Source organism: Marmota flaviventris, chromosome 20 (assembly GCF_047511675.1).
Source record: "Marmota flaviventris isolate mMarFla1 chromosome 20, mMarFla1.hap1, whole genome shotgun sequence".
Classification (NCBI taxonomy): Eukaryota; Metazoa; Chordata; class Mammalia; order Rodentia; family Sciuridae; genus Marmota; species Marmota flaviventris.
In genome coordinates this window covers 22252157-22264340 of record NC_092517.1, presented here as the reverse complement: position 1 = coordinate 22264340, position 12184 = coordinate 22252157, and the positions used below count along the sequence as shown (strand labels likewise).

The window sequence follows — 12184 nt, the reverse complement described above, 5'->3', positions numbered from 1 at the left end:
CAATAAATGCTAATGTCATTAAGGTTAAATAAAATTATAAAAGATTACCTTTATCTCATACAAAATAAGAATGATAAATAGAGTGACCCAAGTCAACCTGTGCAACTATCTATAATCCCACATTTTTTTTATTTGTAACTCTTCTATTTGTTTTAAAAGCTGTACAACAACAATACTTACAAGTTGAGCAGAGAGGAAATATTACATAGCAGTGTTATGAATACCATTACTAATGCTGTGTGTACTCAAAGAAAGCATTCTCAATTTCCTCCCCCATGAAATAAAAAATCATGCAGTTGAAAGATACGCTAGTTACAAATTAGATAACACATGCATGTGTTTGTTACATTAAGTATGTGGGCAGCTGCTCAACATGGCAGGTCAGATCCAATAGATAAGGAAGACACTCTCTTCACACAAGACAGTGTTTCTTTGAGTAATATTATGAAAGCAAGAGAGAAAGCAAAAGTAACAGACAAACAGGCAACTGTATTGCCAGACTAGGAAAACCCCAACACTGAACTTATGTACTAGGGAGTCCGAAACAGCTTTTCAGGGTCCTGACTGGGAATTCCTGGGCAGAGCATCCTCTCCACAGGTGAGAGTCTGAAGTATTGTTCTAACTTGTATTTAAAGTGGGGCTGAATCAATACAAGTTAGAACAAAGAAATCTTCATTCTAATAGCTTGCATGACGTAGTGGTCCCATGAAGAACACTACATCCTCCCAAGAACAGGTCAGATCCCAGGGGACAGAGTGATAGCCGTGAGATGACTAAATAAATTGGGGTTCCAATGAGTGAGCCACGGAGACAAATTCATTGACAAATCAGCATTCTTTAGCTGTTTCATCACGGATATGCAGACATCATGCAGGCACATTCTCCAGAATGAATCCTTTTGTGACAATTAAGCTGTGAGATGCTATTGAAAGCTTTGCCACAATCTTTACAACTCTACGGCTTCTCTCCAGTATGGACACTGTTGTGGTGACTAAGATTTGAGGTGCTACTAAAAGCTTTTCCACATTCTCTACATTTGTAGGGCTTCTCTCAGTATAAATCCTTTTGTGACAATTAAGTTGTGAGATGCTATTAAAAATTTGCCACACACTTTACATTTGCAGGGCTTCTCTCCAGTGTGGATTAGCTGGTGCTGAGTAATTGTTGATTTATATTAAAACTCTTGCCACACACTTGACATTTGTAGGGCTTCTCTCCAGTATGAATCCTGTTGTGGCGATCAAGATGTGAGTCTCTATTAAAACTTTTGCCACACACGTTACATTTGTAGGGCTTCTCTCCAGTGTGGATTCGCTGTTACTGAGTAAGTGAATATTTTTTACTAAAACTCTTGCACATACTTTACATTTGTAGGGCTTCTCTCCAGTGTGGATTCGATGGTGCTGAGTAGTGAATATTTGTGATTAAAACTCTTGCCACACACTTGACATTTGTAGGGCTTCTCTGCAGTATCAATCCCGTTGTGGTGATCAAGATGTGAGTTTCTATTAAAACTTTTGCCACACACTTTACATTTGTAGGGCTTCTCTTTAGTATGAATTCTCTGGCTATTTTTGAGGATTGTTTTTTGACTAAAAGCTTTGCAAAATTGTTTACACATGTGGGGTAATTCACAATGGGGGGTTGAGAAGAATGGTTACTTTAGATTATTTAGAGAGGAGTGCAGGGAGGGGATATGGGGATAGGAAGGATAGTAGAATGAAACAGACATTACATATAATATATAATATATATGGATGCTAAACCACTCAACAAGGGAGGGGGAGAGAATAGAAATTCAGTGGATTAGACAAAGTTAGAATGAAGGGAAGAAAACAAAGTAGGAATAGAAATGACAGTAGAATGAATCAGACACAACTTTTGTATGATCATATATAAATACACCACAAGTGAAGGTTCACACCATGTACACCTCAAGAATGGAATGCTAACTAAAATGAGTATTACTCCATGTATAATATGTCGAAATTTGCTCTACTGTCATGTATACCTAAAAAGATTAAGAAATTTTAAAAATAAGGGAAAATTTGTATACAGAGAAGTTTTTTGAGTAAAAAACTCTTCAATAAATGCTAATGTAATTAAGGTTAAATTAAATTATAAAGACTGCCTTGAGCCCATACAAAATAATAAATAATGGTAAATAGAGTTGCCCAAGACAGTTTGTGCAACTATCTATTATCACAAAATTTTTGGTTTACAACTCTTTTTTTTGTTTCGTTTTACAAAGCAGAACAAGAGAAATACTTACAAGTTGAGCAGAGAGGAAATATTACATAGCAGTGTAATGAATGCTATTAATAGTGCTGTGTGCAATCAAAGAAAGCATTCTCAATTTCCTTCCCCATGCAATAAAAAATCATGAAGTTGAAAGATATGCTAGTTACTGATTAGATATAAAATACATGTGTTTGTGACATTAAGTATGTGGGCAGCTGCTCAACTTGGCCGGTCAGATCCAATAGATAAGGAAGACACTCTCTTCACACCAGACAGTGTTACTTTGAGTAATACTATGAAAGCAAGAGAGAAAGAAAAAGTAACACACACAGGCGACTGTATTGCCAGACTAGGAAAACCCCAACACTGAACCTATGTACTAGGGAGTCCCAAACCGCTTTTCAGGGTCCTGATTGGGAAGTCCTGGGCAGAACATTCTCTCCACAGGTGAGAGTCTGAAGTCTTGTTCTAACTTGTTTTTAAAGTGGGGCTGAATCAATACAAGTTATAACAAATAAAGCTTCATTCTAACAGCTTGCATGACCTAATGGCCCCATGAAGGACACTACATAGTCTTATGAACAGGTCAGATCCCAGAGGAGGGAGTTATAACCTAAAGATGAGTAAAAAAATTGGGGTTTCAATGAGTGAGCCACCGAGCCAGATTCATTGAGAAATCAGCATTCTTTAGCTGTTTCATCAAGGATATGCATACTCATGCAGGCACATGGAAAGGGAAGATCTTTAATATTTTCCTTAGACCTCTAGAACTGAATCTTCCCTCTTGGTCTTATAAATAGTTAAAACTCATATGTAAAAATGAAACCAGTTTTCTGCATAAAATAACATGGAGTGGAGATAAGCATGAAACCTAGAGATTTACCGTTTTGAATAAAGAAGGGTGTGGATATTATTCTCCCAGAACTTATCATTATATTTCAATATTTATTTTCCCAAATAAAGATAAATTAAATGTTGGTGGGTGGTGTTTTGTTTACAAAAGGGTTAACAAAACAAAACAAAACAAACAAACAAACAAAAAAAAAACATATGTGAAGAGAACATTGTGTTTTTACTTTTTGAACTTGACTTGTAGATTTGAGTCTAGAAGTTTATTTTAATCAAAATTGTGTTTCTCTCTCTGTGGTGACATGGGGTCCTGGAACTGTAAGATCTGAAAAGGGACAGGGTTAGTTTATAGTATCTTATAATTACTGGGTTTCAGAGGGGTCTGGGAGACCATGACACGTGCTATCTATCACATAATCCAATAAGTATAACAAACAGTATATTGTGAGTCATTAATTAGAACAAAAAAGGTCTATAAAATCAAAATATATAATGAAATAAAAAATATGGGGGCATAAATGTTCCTATAGAATGTCATTTTCTTCTTACAATCATCATTTTACATGTTTCTGGTTACACTTTTCTACTTGGTATCCAAGACTAAAGAGGTGGTCCTATATTAGGATGTTTTTCCTACACTTGAGGTCAATCTAGTCTCCTCAGTGGTGAACATCATGGAATTCATGAGAAACTGCATGGTTTCTTCACTCCAAGAGTCAGGATGGGCCTGTGGACCACGTGGTTTCCCCAGGAAATATTGAGGCTATTTCCTTCTTCAGCAACCCTCCTTTTTTTTTTTTTTTACCTGAATATGCACATTGGCTCCTACTCTTTTGAGTCTTTCTCCTATCCCTGATTTGGAGCTTGTATAATTCTCCAAATTTGTAGATCCCTTAGGGAGTATTGCATCTCTATAAGGTGAAATGTTAAAGTTGTAATTCAAACTAGGGATATCTGGGCATTATTTTAGTATTCCTAGGTCCTTCTTATAACTGTCTTAATTTTTCTATAATTACAAACAAGAGAGTATATGATTTACATAAATAATATTCCCAAGTAAAACTTTATTAAACATATGAAATAATTAATGTAGACGTTATAGCATTATTTACCCAATAGAATGTTTTAGTGTTGCATTGATCCATTAGCAAAGCAAATAGTGGGAGATGTGTGACCTAATAACATCATTAAACGCATGACAAGGTTAACATTAAGAAATTCACACTTTATTTAGAAACAAATTGCATAAGTCAGGCAAATATAAGTAAAAATGCTCAGTAAAATGGGCATGGTGGTCCATTCCTCTGACCTTAGGGACGTGAGAAGTTTTGCAAGTTAAAAGTCAGGCTCCATACCTTAGTGAGGCCTTATACAACTTAGCAAACCCTATCTCTAAAAAAAAATCTGAGGATGTGGTTTACTGATTAAGTGCCCCTAAGTTTAAGTACAAAAATAAAAACTAAAAACTTTAAATTTCATATAAATCTTTAGAGACTTCTAAAATAATCAACTCTGAGAATTATTATATTTCTAGTTGTGAAAAAGAGACTCTTTAGTAATTGTTGATTTATAGTAAAATTATATCCTTTTAGGGATACACTATTCTATACTTGTATTTCCTTATTTCTACAATATCAGCTAAAGATGTTAAGAAAATTTTCAGCAAATGTCAAAAGCAATTACTCATTTTCCACATTTAAATGATTTTTTCCCTCCTAGGTCCCAAATACTTCAAGGGATGGGCTATAGATAAGAAACTTACTACAATCTTTATGTTTGTCAACTTGGTTTTTTAATATTTTGTTGTTATCGAAGGTACACACTTTGGACAAATTCTACTCCACATTTACTAAAGATATGAGGTCAGAAATTGAAAAATTTCTGAAATTTGAATACAGTCTTGGACACATTCTTTGGGTGTCTATATGCAATAAATCCTCCAGTGTTTTAAAAAATGTTTGATCAATGGCCAAAAGCTTTGCAAAAATTTTTCCACATGTCCTCTCACTCGTAGGAATTCTGAGGTGCTGAGTAGGGTGTGAACAACTGTTGGAGACTCTGTTACCTATTTAACAACTGTATAATTTCTGTGCTATCATATCTCTTGTATGAAATAGTTTTGAACTACTGTGAAATAAGGGTTGGTTAATTCTTAAAGACACTGATACAATGTTTTCACTTGTAAAACTTCTCTCCAGTATAAAATCTGTAATGTTTAGTAAGATGTGATCTTCAAATTTAAATGTTTGCCATTCTTCACATTTATAGTACTTCTCTCTAGCATGGGTTTTCTGGTGTCGAGTAAGTGATGATTTGTGATTAAAGTCTCTGCCACATTCTTCACATTTATAGGACTTCTCACCAGTATGAATCCTCTTGTGGCAACTAAGCTGTGAGACCTTATTAAAAGCTTTATCACATTCTCTACATTTGTAGGGCTTCTCTTCAGTATGAATCCTTTGACAATTAAAATGTGAGATGCTATTAAAAGCTTTGTCACATTTTTCACATTTCTGGGGCTTCTCTCCAGTATGAATCCTCTTGTGGCGACTAAGCTGAGAGACAGTTTTAAAAGCTTTGCCATATTCTTTGCATTTGTAGGGCTTTTTCCAGTGTGCATTCTCTGGTGTTGAGTAAGTGATGATCTTTGCCTAAAAGTTTTGCCACATTCTTCACATTTGTAGGGTTTCTCTCAGGTATGAATCCTCTTGTGGCAACTAAGATGTGAGATGCTATTAAAAACTTTGCCACAATCTTACATCTGTAGGGCTTCTCTCCCATATGAATCCTCGTGTGGCAACTAAGATGTGAGATGCTATTAAAAGCTTTGCCACATTCTCTACATTTGTAGGGCTTCTCTCCAGTATGAATCTATTTGTGAAAATTAAGTTGTGAGATTCTATTAAAAGCTTTACCATATTCTTTACAGTTGTAGGGCTTCTCTCCAGTGTGGATTCGCTGGTGCTGAGTAAGTGATGCTTTTTGAGTAAAACTCTTCCCACACACTTTACATTTGTAGGGCTTCTCTCCAGTATGAATCCTGTTGTGGCAATCAAGCTGAGAGTTTGTGTTAAACCTTTTCCCACACACTTTACATTTGTAGGGCTTCTCTCCAGTATGAATCCTGTTGTGGCAATCAAGATGTGAATTTATATTAAAACTCTTGCCACACACTTTACATTTATAGGGCTTCTCTCCAGTATAAATCATTTTGTGGTGCTCAAGCTGTGAGTTTGTGTTAAAACTTTTGCCACACACTTTACATTTGTGGGGCTTCTCTCCAGTATGTATTATGTGGTGATTTTTAAGGCTTGTTTTTTGACTAAAAATTTTGCAAAATTGTTTACATATGTGGGGCATCTCTCCAGGGTGTGTCCACTGGTGACAAATAAGACTGGAGCTTTTATTAGAGGTTTTGTCACATTCTTTTCTTGGTATATCTCCTGTACGAACACTATGGAGTTGAGTAAAGTCTTTGAGTGTGTTGAATTCTTCAAATTGGTAGATCTTGTCTGCAGAATAATTTTTTTGGTGTTTAATAAGAGTTGAACAATCTGTTAAGGCTTTGCTACACTTTTTACATTTACAGGTCTTTTCTTCAATATAAATCCCCTGATGCTTAACAAGTTGTAACCTTTCACTAAATGTTTTTCCACTTTCTTTTAAATGTGTAGGGTTTAACACTGTCATAATATCTGCTGTCTGTAAAGAATATAGCAAAGCATCGTCTTGCTCAATATCTTCTAAACTTAAAGGGCTCTCTTTCTGTATAAATTCTCTTGTATTAAGCAAGCTCTGCACTCTGGTTAAGAGCCCTTTCACATACCTTACACTTGCATGTTTTGTCTTGATTGTGAATATTTGGATGAGTAATAGTTTTTGAGCACTGAAGCAAAACTTTCCCACATTTTTCATCTTGGTAAATTTCCTTTAGAAAATGACTAGGAGTTTCTATATATTTATAATTTTTTATCACCAATGTAAATATACTGGTAATTACTCAGAGTAGAGACATGCTTATAGCAGTATCTATATAGTACACTTTCCAGAAATCTGTATCAGAATTGTCATTGAGCAATAGAGTGGAAGTAGGGACCATTCTACAATTTAAAATATTGTGTACTTGGGCACAAGGAGAAATTAATGTTTTGTTTCAGAAAAAGGGACATTTTGTAAAGAAACTCTCAAAAGTATCACTTTCATAATTTTTTTTAAATATCTTCTCTTGCAAATGTTTGATTGGAAGTTTAACTCAGTGCTACATTTATAATTGGGCAAGTTAAAAACTGATGCATGGACCATATTTTTTTTCAAATTTTCCACATTTCCTTTTAGAGGAAATATAGTCTTCAAAAATGGCTGTGAATATTTTCTTAAAGACATATACAAAAGTAAGTGGAATAAATTGAATGTTTTTCAGATAATAATTGTTCCTTGTGTCTTTTGACCATAGAATTTTTATCATAAATCTGGATTACTAATTGTTTTTGTACATTATAATACAATTTTTGAACTTTACTCTCACCTATATTTACCCATTGTTTTCTCACTTTTAAATAGTCAAGGTCACACTTTCCATATCTTCCCTCTCTCTCTTTTATTTCCTGCTCTGGTAAAATTTCTGGAGGATGATGAGAAGTCATGGCTGAAATAAATAAAAATAACAATCATACTTACTTACTATACTGGACTGAGTATATTTTGCAAACATAGAAAATTATAGCAATAAAGGAACATTAGCAGGGGAGTGGATTATTCAATCCAAGTCCATCATTACTGCAGAAATATATAAATCAAATAAATGTATACAGAAAATTACTTTGACAATTTTACAAATCATCTTAAGTGCTCATCTTGGATACTGTGAACACTTACTATGGAGAGTAATATAGTAGAGGAAAATACATTGTGTTACACAGCCTTTCCTCCTTCACAATATATTTTAAAAATCTACCAACTTTGTTCTGTTTCATTAAAAAAAGAAAAATATGAAATATTCAAATATTTGGGGACTGTTCAAAAAGGGTTTCCTGCTTACCAACAGAACAAAAACATGGCTAAATTAACTTTAAGAAAGGTTATGAATTACTCAAAGGGAATAGTAAATTATCATTTCAAAGAAGTTTACTGAACTAAACCAACCCAAAAATAGAATAAAATGTAGTATAGAATTGTTAATAATAATAAGAAGAAAATGTGTGTTTAAAGACTTTCTTTAGAAAATGTGTGAAAGAGTCAGAGGTGGTTGTACACAGCAACAGAGGAGCTTGAGCCAGAGGATCAAAATTTCAAGTCCAGTCAAAGTAAAAAAAGCAAAGTGCTAAATCACCCTTAAGTTCTCTTTCCAGTACTAATAAACACATCTCAGAAAATAGGAAAAACAAAACATCCAAGTAGCTCAATTATCTCCAAGTTACAGGTTTTAATCCAAGTTCTAAAACTCAGAATATTGAGAGCATCCAAGAGAAAAAGATGGGTCACCTAGAAATGTGTAACTATATAATTGTGAAATCCTTAGTCAAAACTTCACAACACAGAAAGGAATAAAGGTATTTTCAAGAGATGAAAGAATAAAATTATCAACCAAGACATAATACTCACAGCTACTATCTTTCAAAAGAGGAGGAAAATAAAGACTTTAAAGATATAAAAAATGCACACACTATTCACCAATACTAGATATGTTCTCCACAAAGTACTAAAGGTAATCATTCATAATAAAATGTAAGTGTGCACAGCAAAAAAAGTCATATGAAATTCTAAACATTTCTTGGCACAAACAGTTCTATTATATTGTAATGATGGGTCTCAAAACATGTAACTTTGCAATGGAATTTGAAAGAAAAAAAGCATAAAAACAAAACTGTTAATAGGCATATATACCTGTAACAATAATATAATTTTGAAAGGACACATAAATATATTCAATTTTTTAATAAAGTGAAGTCAAGTTGATAATCATACAATGTATAAGTAGGAGATTCTTCATTTTTAGATTTTTTTTTGTTGGCAAATGCAGGATTACAAAATTCTGTTCAAAATAAAACTTAGCTATCTGAATTAACTCTAAAAATTAAAACTGTAGGTAGTCCACAGGATACTCTAAGTCTATGGACACACACATACGGAAAGAAAAGGGATATATGAATGACACATACAAAAGTGACCAAACAAAACCTGGGATGTCTAAATTATAGTACACAAAACATAGTTGAAGACAGTTAAAGGACATAGAAGATGTTTTAAATTAAAAAAAAAAAAGAAAAACTTTTAAGAGGCAAAATAGAGACAGGAAACCTTTCCCTAGGTTCTGAATTATGAGTAAATACATTCGAAATGAGCATCCTACTTCCCAAACACACAAAGAAAACATTGAGAGTGTTGAATGAAAACCAAGAATCACTGTTACACTATGAGACATCAATCCCCACTTATAGAAAAGGGAAATACAGTGAAGCAAAATAGTAATTGCCAAGCATAAGACTTTGAAAATATTTTGAAACTATTGTAGACTTATAGAATCCCTGTTCTTAATAACAATTGGGATATTATGCTAGATAGAACAATTTTATGTATTAAAACAAATGTTAATAAATATTTAAGTGATAGTTATTGTAACCAATATGGAATAAAAATTTGAAGTCAAAAGTGATAGGGATGTTCAAAAATCCCTAAATATGTGTCAGTTTATTGAACACTCTTGGGCATGCTATTGTTTAAGAATTGAAAGATAAAATTAAAAGATGTTTATACTACTTAAAGTTAATTAGAGGCTCTAGGTAATATGCATCAAACTCCCCTTGTTATTATTATTTTTTTTTGCAGAGAAATCTATCTTTTAAATTGTATGAATATCCCCCAAAATACAAACAAGAAGACCATTTCCCTGCTAAAAATATACTAAAAGTTGCAGCATTCACTTTTAAATTCAGGCATGGAATTAGATAGATGGAGGTCTGAGTGAGTGTGGTAATAAGCCCTCACATCAATAGCAAATTAAAAAAAATGCACATCAGTGTTGTTACAATCTTATTCAACAGAGTCATCATGGGGGATGCAAACCAAATATCCCTTTAAAGAATTGATGAGCCAATTTGGTACATAGAAACTATAAAACTTTGAAGTCAAGGAATTTATTCTAATTATATATTTAATAAAAATGTATACACACTAGGTTACTGAAATATATCACAGAAAGAAAAATACTACAGAATTCTATGAACATGACATCTCTAAACTAAAAAAGTAGCTTTCTGAACAAAATGAATGGTTTTGTGATGGTGAGACAGAAATGAGCCCTTGCTTCCTAGGAATTTTTTTTTTCTTTTGAGATGAAAACTTTTTAGAGATATATTGCATAACAATTTGAATTAATGTTACTGAACAGTAAATTTAAAATTTTGGAGACAGTAAGTTTTATTTTATGGTTTTGATTGCAATTAAAGTTAAAAGATAAAGAGAACTGCAACGTTTCTCAAAGATACATTTAAAATAATGTGGTCTTTATCCTATAAATAAGAACAAACTCATCAATATACAAATGATGGACATGCATGTTATCTCAGCTACTAGGAAGTCTGAGGCAGGAGAATTCCAAATTCAAAAATCCTCAATAACTTAGTGAGAATTTCTTTCCAACTATGAGTGAAAAGGAGCTTGGGGTGTAGTTCAGTATTCGAGTATCACTGCCATCAATCCCCATTACATTTACATATACAAAATTTCAATTTCTACGTACATGGGCAGGATGAAAAGCCAATCAAGATAAAATACAAAATTCAGACAAAAGAGGCTTAATATTTATACAAGCAAAAGCACGTATAATATTATTGGCAATATAAACAAGACTCATGTGTATCTTAATTTGTAAAGCAATTAACTGATATGAGAAAACCCAGTCTATAATATTGAACTGACTGTACACAATTAAAAATAAAGAAAAAAAAACCAACCAAATTGTAAATATCCACAGATGTATTATTTTACAAATCCTCTTATTCAACTACAACTTACACCATCTGTCAAAAGAGCAGTCTTTGTCCATCTGACATTCATTCCATGGCAGATAATTTCACAGAAAATCCATTACACATGTTCAGAAAGAACTCTGATAAGGAAATTTTAGTGAAAAAAAAATGTACAAATAAGATTAGAGAAACTGACTTATGATAGTAATGTATTACAATGGGTTGACCTTGAGATTTCCAGAAATGTGCAGACATTTCTTGCAAATAATGGAAGAGGGGCTGGAATTGTAGACTAGTAGTAGAGTGCTTGCCTAGCACATATAAGGCCCTGGGTTTGATCCTCAGCACCATGTATGAATAAATGTGAAATTCATTAATAACTAAAAAATATTTTTAAAAAGTATGGAAGAGCTGTCAGATAATATTGACACTCACAAGGCAAGGGGAGTGTTTTGTTGTTGATTTGTGTGTATGGAGACATTACTGGGGAAAAAGAAGGAGACTAGATAATTTCAAAGCACAAAACACAGAACAGGTTCTTCTATGATAAGAAGAGAAAGAAATCAAAGCTTCTCAAAAATGTTTTCTGCTGTATAACTTCTCAATCAACATTTTTGAACTTAGGCTTCCTCCTCTACCTCAACTATGTCCTCTGCTATATGTGGGCCACAGTATTTGACATCACTGCATTCCTCTAAGGAAACCATATGTCAAGTGAAGGATGTATATCATGCCAACAAAGGAAAACATTAAGGATGAAAAGAAACATCATTAACATTTTCTTGTCAGCACCAAGATCTACCCCATCTTTTTTTATTGAAAGCATGAATCTGAAACTAATTCTTATGATGAAGTTCCCAAAAGATATACTTCAAGGGAAGAAAATTAAATAAATATAATTAGGAATTTTGAAGCAAGTTATGCTCACCCACAAAGACCAGGTTGCTGTAGGTCTCCAACATCACTTCTCCATATAAATTCTGCTGAGCAAGATCCAGGCATTCCCATTCCTCCTCAGAGAAATAAATGGCCACATCCCCGAATGTCAATGGCTCCTGAAATAAAAATTTGTAGAACAATAGCACATGGGCCAAAGCATTATTCAGTTTTTAGTTTGAATTAAGAG

The 12184-nt window shown here is 33.4% G+C and overlaps 1 pseudogene; it reads right to left on the bottom strand.

Moving 5' to 3' along the window:
• Window positions 1–850: 850 nt before the first annotated feature.
• LOC139703062 (zinc finger protein 420-like) overlaps window positions 851–12184 on the bottom strand; it is a 29599-nt pseudogene continuing 18265 nt past the window's right edge.